At 40.0% G+C, this 11907-nt stretch overlaps 1 protein-coding gene across 1 annotated transcript in view; it reads right to left on the bottom strand.

Annotated features, from left to right (window-relative positions):
* KDM7A (lysine demethylase 7A) overlaps positions 1–11907 on the bottom strand; it is a 54887-nt gene that overhangs the window by 42208 nt on the left and 772 nt on the right. The window lies entirely within an intron of this gene.

Here is an 11907-nt window from a genome sequence, read left to right on the forward strand (position 1 = left end):
AGTCCCTTCAAAATTCAAATCATTAAAAAGTTTCCTCTTTGAAAGCAGAGGGGAAAAAAAGGCATTTTGAACTTGTCTGGTTATCAACTGCGTAATCTTCCCCTCCAGACTATAACATTTTTCAGACATTACTAAGAACTTCTGCTTACTGAGCATTTTAGTAAGCAGAATAATTTCTGCATCCTTCCAATCCTAATAAAAAAGATGATGATACCTACAGCTACAAAACACCTTACTTTTATAAGGCCAATACACCTGCAGTCAAGTGCAAGTAGAGATGGTTGCTCCTTTTTGAAGAAGTCAGAGAGCAAACGGGCTCCTCCTCCCCAGCTCCGCATCCTCCTTTCAAGCACAGATGGAGTCATTCATTACATTAACCTCTATTTAAGCTATGATACAAGCAAACTGTCTCACATACACAGATAATGAGTTTAAATATCAGATGTTACACTCACTGGGTGGCAGAACTGTAAGGAGAACAAATTCCTAAAATAAGCCAGATAGGGCCCATAATTTGGAGATCTTCAGTGGACTGTGAGCTGCCCACAGATGCAACACCAAGAAGTCATTTTTGTACATCATTCTATTTGTAGCAACCTAACTGTTCGATTCTCTTCAGAGCAAATTTATGAAGCACAGTTACTTTCAGACCACTCAGAAATTTCAAATAGTGCAGAACAAAGTGAAGCAGACATATATACATGTATACATTAAAAGAGTTTGGGGGGGGGAGAGGTTGAGTTACATCAGCACTAAGGTTCAACTGTATCAGCATCAATTTTATTCTGGATACAGTTTAACATGCTGATTTTGATTCTAAAATCTAAATGCTTTGGGTTGTGGATACAGAAACAAGCTTTGTTTTAAAGTGAACTAGATGAAGTTACCAGGAGTGAGCAAATCATTTGCAAAAGCACAAATCCTTCTCTTTTATTATAGATTTTACATACAAATACTTCAAAAGCTAATCTTTGCTTCACTGTCTGTGCAACTCAACTCCATTTCTTTTGGGAAGGGAAAAGAAGATTTCACCTATGTATCACTAGCATAGGTTTGTATGATTCTTAAAAAGCCCTCTTTTTCCTCATTATGGRCAAAAAACAGATACCATGAAAACAAGAGTGTACACAGTAAAACAAAGTAAGGAAGAAAAAGCTCTGTGACAGAAGATCCTTTAAGGGAAAAAACAGTTTCTTCTTCAARATACCCAGCAGAAAGAGCCCAAGTGTTGTCTGTTTTCATGAGAGAAGACAGCAAGCCTGTTAAAGAGCAACACGTCCAAATAATTTATTGTGGGTATCAGTACTACAAGCAGTGATTAAAGGAAAATGTGTTGATATAAATTAGGGAAATTACATCTTTCCAATTCAAGAGTGAAAGCACACCCTATTAYAAGCCTTAGGCTTTGTCTGCCCAGGAGAACTGCATCATTTAGATGAAAGCATTCATCAAGCAAACCTTTCTGGTTTAACTTGGGTCTGTCACTGCACTGATGTAAACCTGGTTTAAACTAAAAATAAGRCTACCAGAGGTCTTCTGCTCCACATCAGTTGGTGTTAAGTGGGCTAATTAAAATAGCACGTATGAAGGGATTGAGCCTTGGCATCAACAGTTGTAAGGAATTAATATTTTCAAATCCAGAATAAAGAAGGGGCGTACTGCAAGAGTAGAAGAAAAGGATATGGTCTATACAAGGATATCAGGGCAATGTCCAAAGAAGGCAGGCAGGTCCTAGGACTACCTAAATYCAGAGTTGTAATCTAAGTCCTTTTTATTTGAAGGGCATTAGACCACTGAAATATCCAACTCACCTACATCTTACCACTTGACCCTGAAAATCCAAACACTCCTGTTCTGCTTTCCCAGCAGACTCAGACAGTCACCCAAATTCCCTGGCATCTAACATAAAGCGAAGCAGAGYGGCCACCCTTCACAGGATGAGGCACCAGAACAGAGCTTCATCTGGCAGCAGGGAGGGAGGGGAGAAGATATTTTGTTTTTCCAAGCGACAGGGCAGCAGCGCTCACTGGGGTTGGGAGGCTCAAACTCGCAGGTCCCAGGGGTTGCTTAACCTCCAGGCTCCTTTTCAAGTGAAGGCATTGTTCACCTCCCCTACTTTGTCCTCCACACTTCAGAAGAAAGAAGAAAAAAAAAAAGAAAGAAAAACAAAAGGAAAAAAGAAAAGAAATACAAGCCCAGAGAGAACACAACAAAAACAAGTGGAACCTTCTGCTTAGGGCACTCAACACATAGTCAAAAGCCTTGAGTCTCTGCTCCTTCTGAATAAACACAAAGAACATACCTAAAGCACAAGCTTTTGTAGGTTCTCAGACATACCAACATTTTTATTTACCTTATTTAATATTGCTTTCTACAGGAACGAAGACTCCATTGTCTGCTTAAAAAACAAACAAAAACCCCAAACCTAACAATAAAAAGGAAACTAGGGTGAAACTGTCTATTTTTCTAATGATTCCAGAAACTCTTAAGAAGGTTTTTGCATTTGTCTAAAATCGACTTCATGGCCGGCCTATTTTTTGGAGGAAAAAGACCCAGCGGCTGTCACTTTTCCGGTTTGAAGGTGGCAGCAGTGTTTGGCTTTTCCCTTGTACCTCTACTARCATAATCAAATGGCTCCAAAAAGGCTTTTCCCGCATAATTAGCAAAAACTAGTAAATGCCTCACAGGAGAACAAGCCCAGGCCTCTGCCACGAGTGTCTCCTAGATACAGCTTTAGAGGTCAATGAGCTCTAAAGAGCCTTTAATGAGTTCAATGATTCACTGAATGCAAAATACTAAGCCATTATCTTACTCTTTAATTAAGGAAGAAAAGTTTATTTATCAGTTTGTATTATATAGCACTATGAAGCCAGATACAATTAACAATGCTTAGAAAAAATAAAACACACTATTTGAAGACTGACAGTTAATTAGAACTGTATCAATTTAAATATACCTAGAGTTAAGAGTTTCCAAAAGTAAACAAACAAACCAATCACAGGTTTTACTTTTAGCAAATCATACTATACACTTAAGTAAGATTTCATGATGTATACTAAAACTGTATATTTAGAGATGGGAAAAAAAAGTTGGCACATGATGCAATGTCCCATTGAGAAATGGGACATCTTCTCAATGTTTCCATTGAGAAAAATAAATATGTATTTTAAATGGAAAAGCTCTATTTTTAAAATAATATAATGTTGAACATCTCCACATCATAAAAATAGTTTCCATCAAATCAAGAATGGAAAATTAATCCGTACGAACACCAACAAGCCAACTAGTTAYATCAGACAATGAATCTTCTGCACTTGATTGAGGGACTGGGGATGGCAGCAGACATTTCAGCAGAGAGACTTTTTCCACTGACAGCAAAATAAGGGTCAAACTCAAGTCTCCAGGTTCTTATAGCACAAGTCGATATTCTCCAAGTGTCCTTCACTATTATCCATTTCCGTGGTCTCCGGAGCACATTCCTGCCCTCTCTCATCCAGTTCTTCACTTGTACGACTGTTTCCTCTTCCTCTATGCTGCTCACTCCCTTGGCAGATACCCGACGAGAACAGAAAACTTCCTAGTCTCAGGCTGTATTTTCACCTCCTGAACACCTGTCCTGACACTGCTTTCCTTGAGTCTGGTATAGAGGTCTGAAAAGGAAGCATTTATTTTACTTTTATTTTACTCCTAGCCTGCTAGGACATAGCCAATAACAGTTTCCCCACAACCATTATTTAAAGATACACATTTCTTCCAAATGTGTTTTTTTTTCTTTCCCAAACTAAGGTTGATTTGACACTTGACAGGTGTATAAAAAGACAGAGAAAATCCCTCAACACAAACCTTAGATGAAGATTAATGAATCTCTAGATGAAGATTGCACAGGCACCCTAGAGCGCTGCCCAAGTTCCCGGAGGCTCGGAGCARGGCATGTATTCACAGTGGAAAGAGCCCAGCCTTCTCAGGTTGCCATCAGGAAACAAACAGAATTTTAACAGACTGCCTTAAGCAGCAATCTACTCTTAAAAAAAATACATTTGCCTGTTCAGTATTTACTTCTGCCTCTATATTCCTATTTAGCCATACGAAAAATACCCTAGAAAAATGAAGCTGTCAAAAAACTTTACTAAGAGCACTTGTTATAAAACAAAACAAAAACCACTATTTTACCAATGCTGTACTGGGATGGTGTGGCAAACCTCAGATAGAGGCTTCCCTGCCTCAAGCTGCTACATGATCTGCAAACGACTCTGTGGGAAATTTCCGTATATTTCCTATTGGAAACAGATCTTAGTACTACAGGGATCTGTCCACTTCTCTTTTCACTATACATCTGCAGATACTAGCAAGAAATGCATTGCAATTCACTCTAAGGTACACAGAACAAAAATATTGTGCCTATTTCATATAATTTTAGTCTAGAAAAACAATGTTTGTTCAGAATCATTTTACTGAATCATTAATCTGAAGGTTAATTCATCTTAACCTAAGCTTGCACAAGCACCTTTAAGTTGCTGAAGTTCCCACAGGCTCACCCAACCACATCAAAAGGTTAAAACTTTATTTATCTGATTTTTACTACTTTTTTGTAATTTTGCCTCCCTTCCTTTCCTTGCCTACCCACCCCATATACACTACTGTTTAAAGAGCAACATCAAAGACAAATGGGATTAGATACTGCTACCCTACAAAAACTGAAAATTTACTCTGTTTGGCAGCACTTGAACTTCATAGCAAACCAAGTCAGACACATCCACTGATGTTCACGTGCTAGAAAAGGCAAGAAACGGCACACTATTGGGAGAAAGAGCACTTGCATATAAGGCATGTTTCTATCTTTTTGATAAGCAGTTAGTACCACCTCAAATCAAGGAGACAAGCACTGTCACCAAGAGTAATGATACTTCCTTTCACTACCATGGCAAGACTTCAGTCTCTCATAGTTGTGAATCTATCCCATATCCAGTACCAGAACAAACTAGAGATATAAAGCTCTATTCTTCCACATATTAAAGGGTTTGTGGGTTTCGGTGTTTTTTGATAAGCCAATAAAGTTATCGCCCCACTCAAATAAAGGCCAGCAAATAGAATCCAAAGTAACGTCTCATTTTGCAATGGAAGTGGAAACACCGGTTTCCACAGGCACAAAATTAGAATTTGGACTTGCTAGTGAGCTGTAACAGCAACAGATAACATTTACGTACTTTTCTAAATGCTATCTCTTTACTTCARAAAAATTCTTATCTACTGAGATGTTACTCTCAGCTCTAGCTCACACCTCAATCTTTTTTTATAGGAATTTTATGATACTTCCAGCTAGAAGCCAGCTAAGGTACTGCTTTCTACTGTTTCTAAGACCCTCAATTTGTAGTTAGKAGACAGATGAAATTGCTCAATATTAACATCTGCTCAATACACCAGAGCACCCTGTTTTACCCCAGTGCTAAAAGACAGCCAACCATGTCCCCATAGGTCCCAGCAGCTCGTACAGGAGCGCACAGCATGAGAGGCATCAACACAGTACATTGATGTGTTCTAACGATGGGCAAATACTGCAGCAACAGAGYCCCTTGAGATCTGGCAGACTGCACATCTGCCGTCTCCGCATTCCCCTGCTCACAGAGCTGCCCTCAGCCGAGCTTCTGGCACAAGCACACAGTTCTGCAGCACCTCGCTCGCCGCCCGCCCGCCCTAGGCACYGGGCTTTGCAAGGCAACACCATGACCTAATCTCACACTGAAAAGCAGCTCCAAATATCTTTGCTTTTGGAATCAAAGCAGAAATCTATTCCTTGGACAAGCCAACCTGAAAGTTTTACAAGTACTCTTGAGTAAATAGACACAGCAATTTCTTTGGTTGCTTTTCAATTGCCCAATTTAGTGCTTGTTTACAGGCCTGAGAACATCAAAATCCCAAAAGGAAGATGTCAGTTCGTTCAGGAAACATTGCCTGGTAAGTGGCAGGAACTACATGCAGCCCATCAATCCTACACCCTCAGTATCACAGGCTTAATTTCTCACAATGTCACCTTTACTTGCATTCATTTTCCCGAACAGTGCTTTAAGAGCCTTTAAGTGAATAAAGCATTAATGTAAATGGAAGGAACATAATTAAGTGAAATGAATTTGCCAGGCTAGCTACAATGTCAGCTGAGAGTTTCAAATGAAAATAAATAGATTTCATACCACAATGTATTAAAAATTTAGAACAGTCATATTCACTCCAGTTGGCTTTTAAGACAGAATGATGTCGCAGGATTTTAGGAAAGCTTTCCTGCTTTTGCAGCAAACATTAACATTGATGCCTGCCTTTAGCAACAATAGACTCAATATTTTATTATTTTTTTTCAAAGACCCATTTTAAAGTCTTCTTTAGTTAATGCTGAAGTAATGGAGAAAACAGTATTAAATATTAATTCCATTCAAAAGCAGAATTGACCTGAAAAGACATAACCAACCACATAAATCCCCATTACCACCACAGAAYAGACATCTGAAGACTACTCATACTCCACAAGATTGTTAGTTCCATGTACTCATGAGCTAATGTTACAATACATTAGAAAGGACCGTAAAATGAGAAATAGAGTAACTATTTTAAAAGCTTTATATTTTTATTAAGATGACTCTCCTATGTTACCAGTACTGACAATGCAAAACTTAATGTAAATCATAAGCATTTTTCTGTTTTATTTTGTATATACATTCTGTGAAAGCCTTCTTGGATTGATCAGAGGTATTTTGAAAGAATGGTATTTTAYTTTAAAAACAATGTAGAAAAAGTACAGGCATTTATATGAAGAGTAGGGGTTCACCTTCAACTCGTGCAAACTGCCATGTAAAACAGAAGCCAAACACCGCGTTACAAGATCTTTCCTTTAGAAAGAYGACCTAGAAAGTTCACAGAAAACTGAAGCGAGCGTATGAAAACAACTAATGAATACGATAACTGTTCACAGAGAGCTAGAAACCACAAATGAAGATTGAAAACAAAATTAATGTGATTTTGCCCACTGGCAGTTAACAGAATGATATTCTACTGTAAGGCTTAATCCATTTTGCTGTCATTGTGCTGCCCTGAGAGAGCACAGCATAATAAACAACCAACAGACCAAGGTACCCTTAAAGAAACAGGAATTTATTTCACAGCTTTTAGGAGCTGAAGTGTACAACATATATAGACTGATATATTTCTATTCATGCACTTTTTTTTAGRAAAAAAAAAAAAGGAAGTAGCATCGTACACAGACTTCTCTTACCGATGTCTTTTGTAGATATAAAACAAAGCAGTCACAGAGCCTTTTAAACCAAGGTCATTTTATTTCAGTYAGATTAGGTATATATTAAAGAAAAGAAAAAGGAAGCAAGATAGTGTTATGTAAGCACCAACAGATGATATTTTGGAAAATAAAATCACTATAAACTGGTTAACCAAAACACATGCTATTCACAAGGTAAACTACACACTTGAAAACTTAGTGTCTTCATTCACGTGATCAATTTCAGGACAAGAATGATTGAAAAAAAGAGAAGACAACAATAGCAATGAGACTGATACAGAGCAACCATAACAGAGAAAATTGGAAGCAGTTAAATTACTAATTCTGAACTTTTGCCTCTAAGTAACATGTGTCAGGCAATAATTAATCTGCACTTTAGAAATTAGAGGTATTCACATTGTAACTATTGTTCAGAAGCTCCGTAGGATCTTGCTGAGGTTTTAACTAAGCAAACCCAATTACGTATCTTCAGTTCTCTTACAGATCTTTATTGGATGACAGTTTACATTTTTCTTGTCCTAATTATGYCAGAATGCATACTCTAAAACATCTACTCCAGTTTATGCCAGAATGCCAAATACAAGCTACACTAGCATACAGATCTAAGGGAAAGCAAGCGTGTTAACTTTCAGCTGCACATACTCTTCAAAGCAGCCAGTTTTGCAAGAACACTGTAAAGAAAAAAAACCTCATGGATATAATTCTGCATGTTACTTCACAATTTCAAAAATTAAAGAAATTTGAATACTTGCTGGTCTGTCATGCTTATTACAGTAGAATATATCTACTGCAATATATATTAATATGTTTTCCCACTTCACAGATGGGAACTGAGAAGAAAAATGGCTTACTCAAATGAAGAATATAAAAGGATTTGAAACAGATTTCCAGTTACACAGGTGCTAGTCTAGCATCTTTATTATTAGTGCAGATTCTTTTCACTTCAACTGAAATTGTTTCAGCTCTTGTACTGTTAAAATCACCTGAAATCACTTAACTCTGTGGCAGAGGGAATGCAGCTCATTGGACTAAAGTCTTCAGCCTTAGTCTTTCCTTCTCAGAGAATGARAATAAACCGAAGAAAATGAGGTTAACAAATTTACTCCTCTGCTCTCCCATCTAAAGTATTTCCCTAACATACACTCGATGGTTTCCATAGGAAGGATCCAAGGCTTGTATATYATAAAAGCCAGAACACCAGTCCAAGAGCCTCTGGTACCAGATCAAAGCCCTACTGACCAGACAGCAATTTGTTGATTCAATTTCAGGCTCCTGGAACACATTTAAATGTGTTTTGTAATCACACRGAGTTAATTTTCTGTAAACAGGAGGCCTGCCCCAAAAGGCATTTGCAGCCCTCTCTCTGGAGCCTCCATGCTTCCAGACAGGACATCGCCGTGGAGGCAGACACCARGGTTGCAGCCTCCTCTGCAGAGAGCTGTAGTGCTGGGCTTGTAACACCCTTGATGGCCGTTGTCCCCAGGAGAAGGGGACATCGCCAAGGAGGAGCACTGGGACGCTCCGCCATCACCTGCTCCAGCAACGCCACCTGACCGGTGCTTGGCAGCAATCTGGGATTCATCCCAGGCCTCAGTGAGCCCATGTAGCCTCATAACCCAACAAAAACCATCGCGGCGAAAGAGTGTTTTCAGTCCATTTTCTGAGCACAGATGACTTATCAAACAATCAGACAGGCGCTGAACCAGCAAGAGAGACATTACAGGAGCGGGACAGTCACTGTGCGCAGCAAAGGGCTGGCACAGCCAGTCATGCAGAACACGTACAAAGCTCCAAAACAAAGGGTGAATTCAGGCAACGCAGTCACTATAGGATGTAYGCTGCCTTCTGGGCGCAACCAGGAGGGGAGAGCTGCCCCCAGAGCGCAAGCCAGAGCGTGAGGATGCTTGCTGCAGGCTCCAGCTCAACAACCGCCCTGCTTTTGAAACCACGACCAAATTAAAGAGCAGTTCAGAAAGTTTATATTTCTTCAGAGACTGAAAGAAGACATGCTCATCTATAGAATATAAGAAAAACTATACTCTAACTAGCTGAATTTAGATTTTTGTTGATTTTTCTCCTTTTCACAAAGTGTAGCAAGCCTCAAGGCACCTGCAATTTAAATAATTATCTCAAAAAGTACAGGAGTTGCAATTCTTTTCAAATGAAGTTATTAAACATTTGATAGCAATGAAAAGATGGAAGAAAAACAAATTGAGAGAAAAGCCCAATGGCCAAATTCTACACCATCAAGGGACTGCTCTAGGACAGGAAAGAAAAACAGTCAACTCTTTGAAAAGGACTTCACAGAACACAGAATTAAACCTGACAAGAAAACTCTCCATTTAAAAATGAGTGCTTAAATCTAAACATTTTGGTTTGCCTTACAACAGAAGTATGTATATTTGCAAAGTACATACTTATTGGAGCAGAATTATCCTCTAACCTGCTCAATTTAAATATAGATTTCTGTAAACATGAGCTTTTAAAATAGGTACAGACTTCAGAATTGTCAATTTAGGTTTCACTTACACAAAATATCATGAAAAAAATAATGGCAGGTAAAGCTAAACAAAGATGGATGGGAGGTTTCCTTTCTCTTTCTTCTCCTGGTGTGGGAAGGGAGAAGAGGGGAAAACAGCTGACACCACCATGAAATGTTAGARAGAACTATTAATTCTGAACAGAAAGGATGCTTCTCCTTCCTCTTCCTCATGATTCTGGCTTTTAATATTACAACATTTCCTTCATTTCAAAAACCTGAAAACYGGGGGAGGGGAGGGGGAGGTTGGTTTGTGTTTTTGTTGTTGTTTTGTTTTGCAGGGGTGAGGAAAGAAGTGTCATTAAAAAGGTAAAATACAATTTAAACGGCTAACAGTGTGGGGAGCACAATAGACTACAATAACCTGTCAGTCACACACTGGCTACTCTATTTGTTACTCTCTTTGCATTGAAACAGGCTGGAAGCTCCCCCCACATAAGGTTTGTTGACAAAGACAGCCAACTGAAAGTGCTGCAGAGTAAACCTTACCGGAGCACCTGCACTTTCAATCCTGACTCATTCCCTCTGTGTACAGTTTGTGCAGCTATAACAGACAAACGCAGTTCAGTTCAGGAATTGAGCAGAAAAGTTAAAAACTTAAGTGCTGACAAAAGAATTTCTGCACGCTTCCGCAGCACACATTCTAAGAACAATCAATGGCAATTTCAGTTTTAAAGAAAAGATATTCAGTACGTGAAGTTAGATATAYGAAGACAAAAAACAACCATGAGAAAAGAAGCTAGGATATAGTTAACCCAAGACGTGAGGCAGGCAATCAAGAAGTGAAACACAGACAGAATGAGAGGAGGCTATGACACACACGTGCATCATTTGAAGGCAAGCTCAGGAACTTACACAGGCGTAAAGAGCTACTGAACAGATTTCATAATCAGTTGAACCCTCGAACTGCAGAAATATAAAGGAGTTTTCTGTGTTCTAGCTGAAGTATATGCTAGAAAAGCCAGAAAGGGGAGGCAGCTATTGTGAAATTTTCATTTAGAAAAGAACAATAAATAAATAAATAAGAGCAGGAAAATTTGGAAATTGCCCAAAATATAAATGATGTGCCCACTGGAAACATGCRAGTTTGTCACATTTAAGCTTTTGCAGCCTCTTCAACCTTGCAAACCACTTTAAGAAATGATGATGCCTAGAACAAGGTACATGCACGCTTTTATTTTCTGTCGTTGAGCAAAAGATAACTACACAAGACTGTGGCCAGGTGTTCGACCCACCTGCAGAATAACAGAAAACAAGAATGCAGGTTCTCAGCCTTGTAAGGCATGTCAAAATATCTGCTTTTAGAGAAATATTTGCCAGAAGCAATACAAATGCATATTTGGAAACACATTAACATATTGATAACAACAAGCCAAATCCAGGCATTTTAAGACAGGCAGTGCAAGAAGAACACTTGGAAGAAATATCCCATGAAACTGTGAGAGACTAGCAAGAATTTGCCGGGGGGRGGRRAAAAAAAAAAAAAACAGACAGAAAAAAGGACTTTGTACCACCTCCTGCACATTACCAAGGCACCCTTTACTACACACAGGAAGGCAGCAGAGAGTCCACAGTCCAACGACACAAGCTCCGTTTCATGCTAGGGCTCGTGCCAGCACTTTCTTGTGTGTGTTTCCCAATGGCCTAAAGTCACGGCAGCATGACACCAGGAATCACGGAATGGTTGAGGTTGGAAGGGACCTCTAGAGATCATCCAGTCCAACCCCCTGCTCYAGCAGGGTCACCCAGAGCACAGGGCGGCATCCAGGTGGGTTTGAAGACCTCCAGAGAAGGAGACTCCAGAGCCTCCCTGGGCAGCCTGTGCCAGGGCTCTGKCACCCTCACAGGAGGGAAGTTCCCAAACAGCCTCACAACCCCGGATCTCGCAAGCCACGCGCGGGCTCCGGCGACGCTCACAAGCGCCAGGGAAGGCAGCCGGCGGGGCAGAGCGCAGCTGGCAGAGGACAGCAGTCTCCCGCGCTGCTGCCTGTCCCTTCGGAGGCGGCCGGGGCTGCGCGGGCAGCCGGCCCCGAGGGCGCCGCAGCAACGCGGCCGCTCCAGCCCCGCTGCGCGGAGCGGAGCCGCCGCC

The sequence above is a fragment of the Nothoprocta perdicaria genome, unplaced genomic scaffold, assembly GCF_003342845.1.
Source record: "Nothoprocta perdicaria isolate Ctin4 unplaced genomic scaffold, notPer1 scaffold_195, whole genome shotgun sequence".
In the NCBI taxonomy this organism is placed as follows: Eukaryota; Metazoa; Chordata; class Aves; order Tinamiformes; family Tinamidae; genus Nothoprocta; species Nothoprocta perdicaria.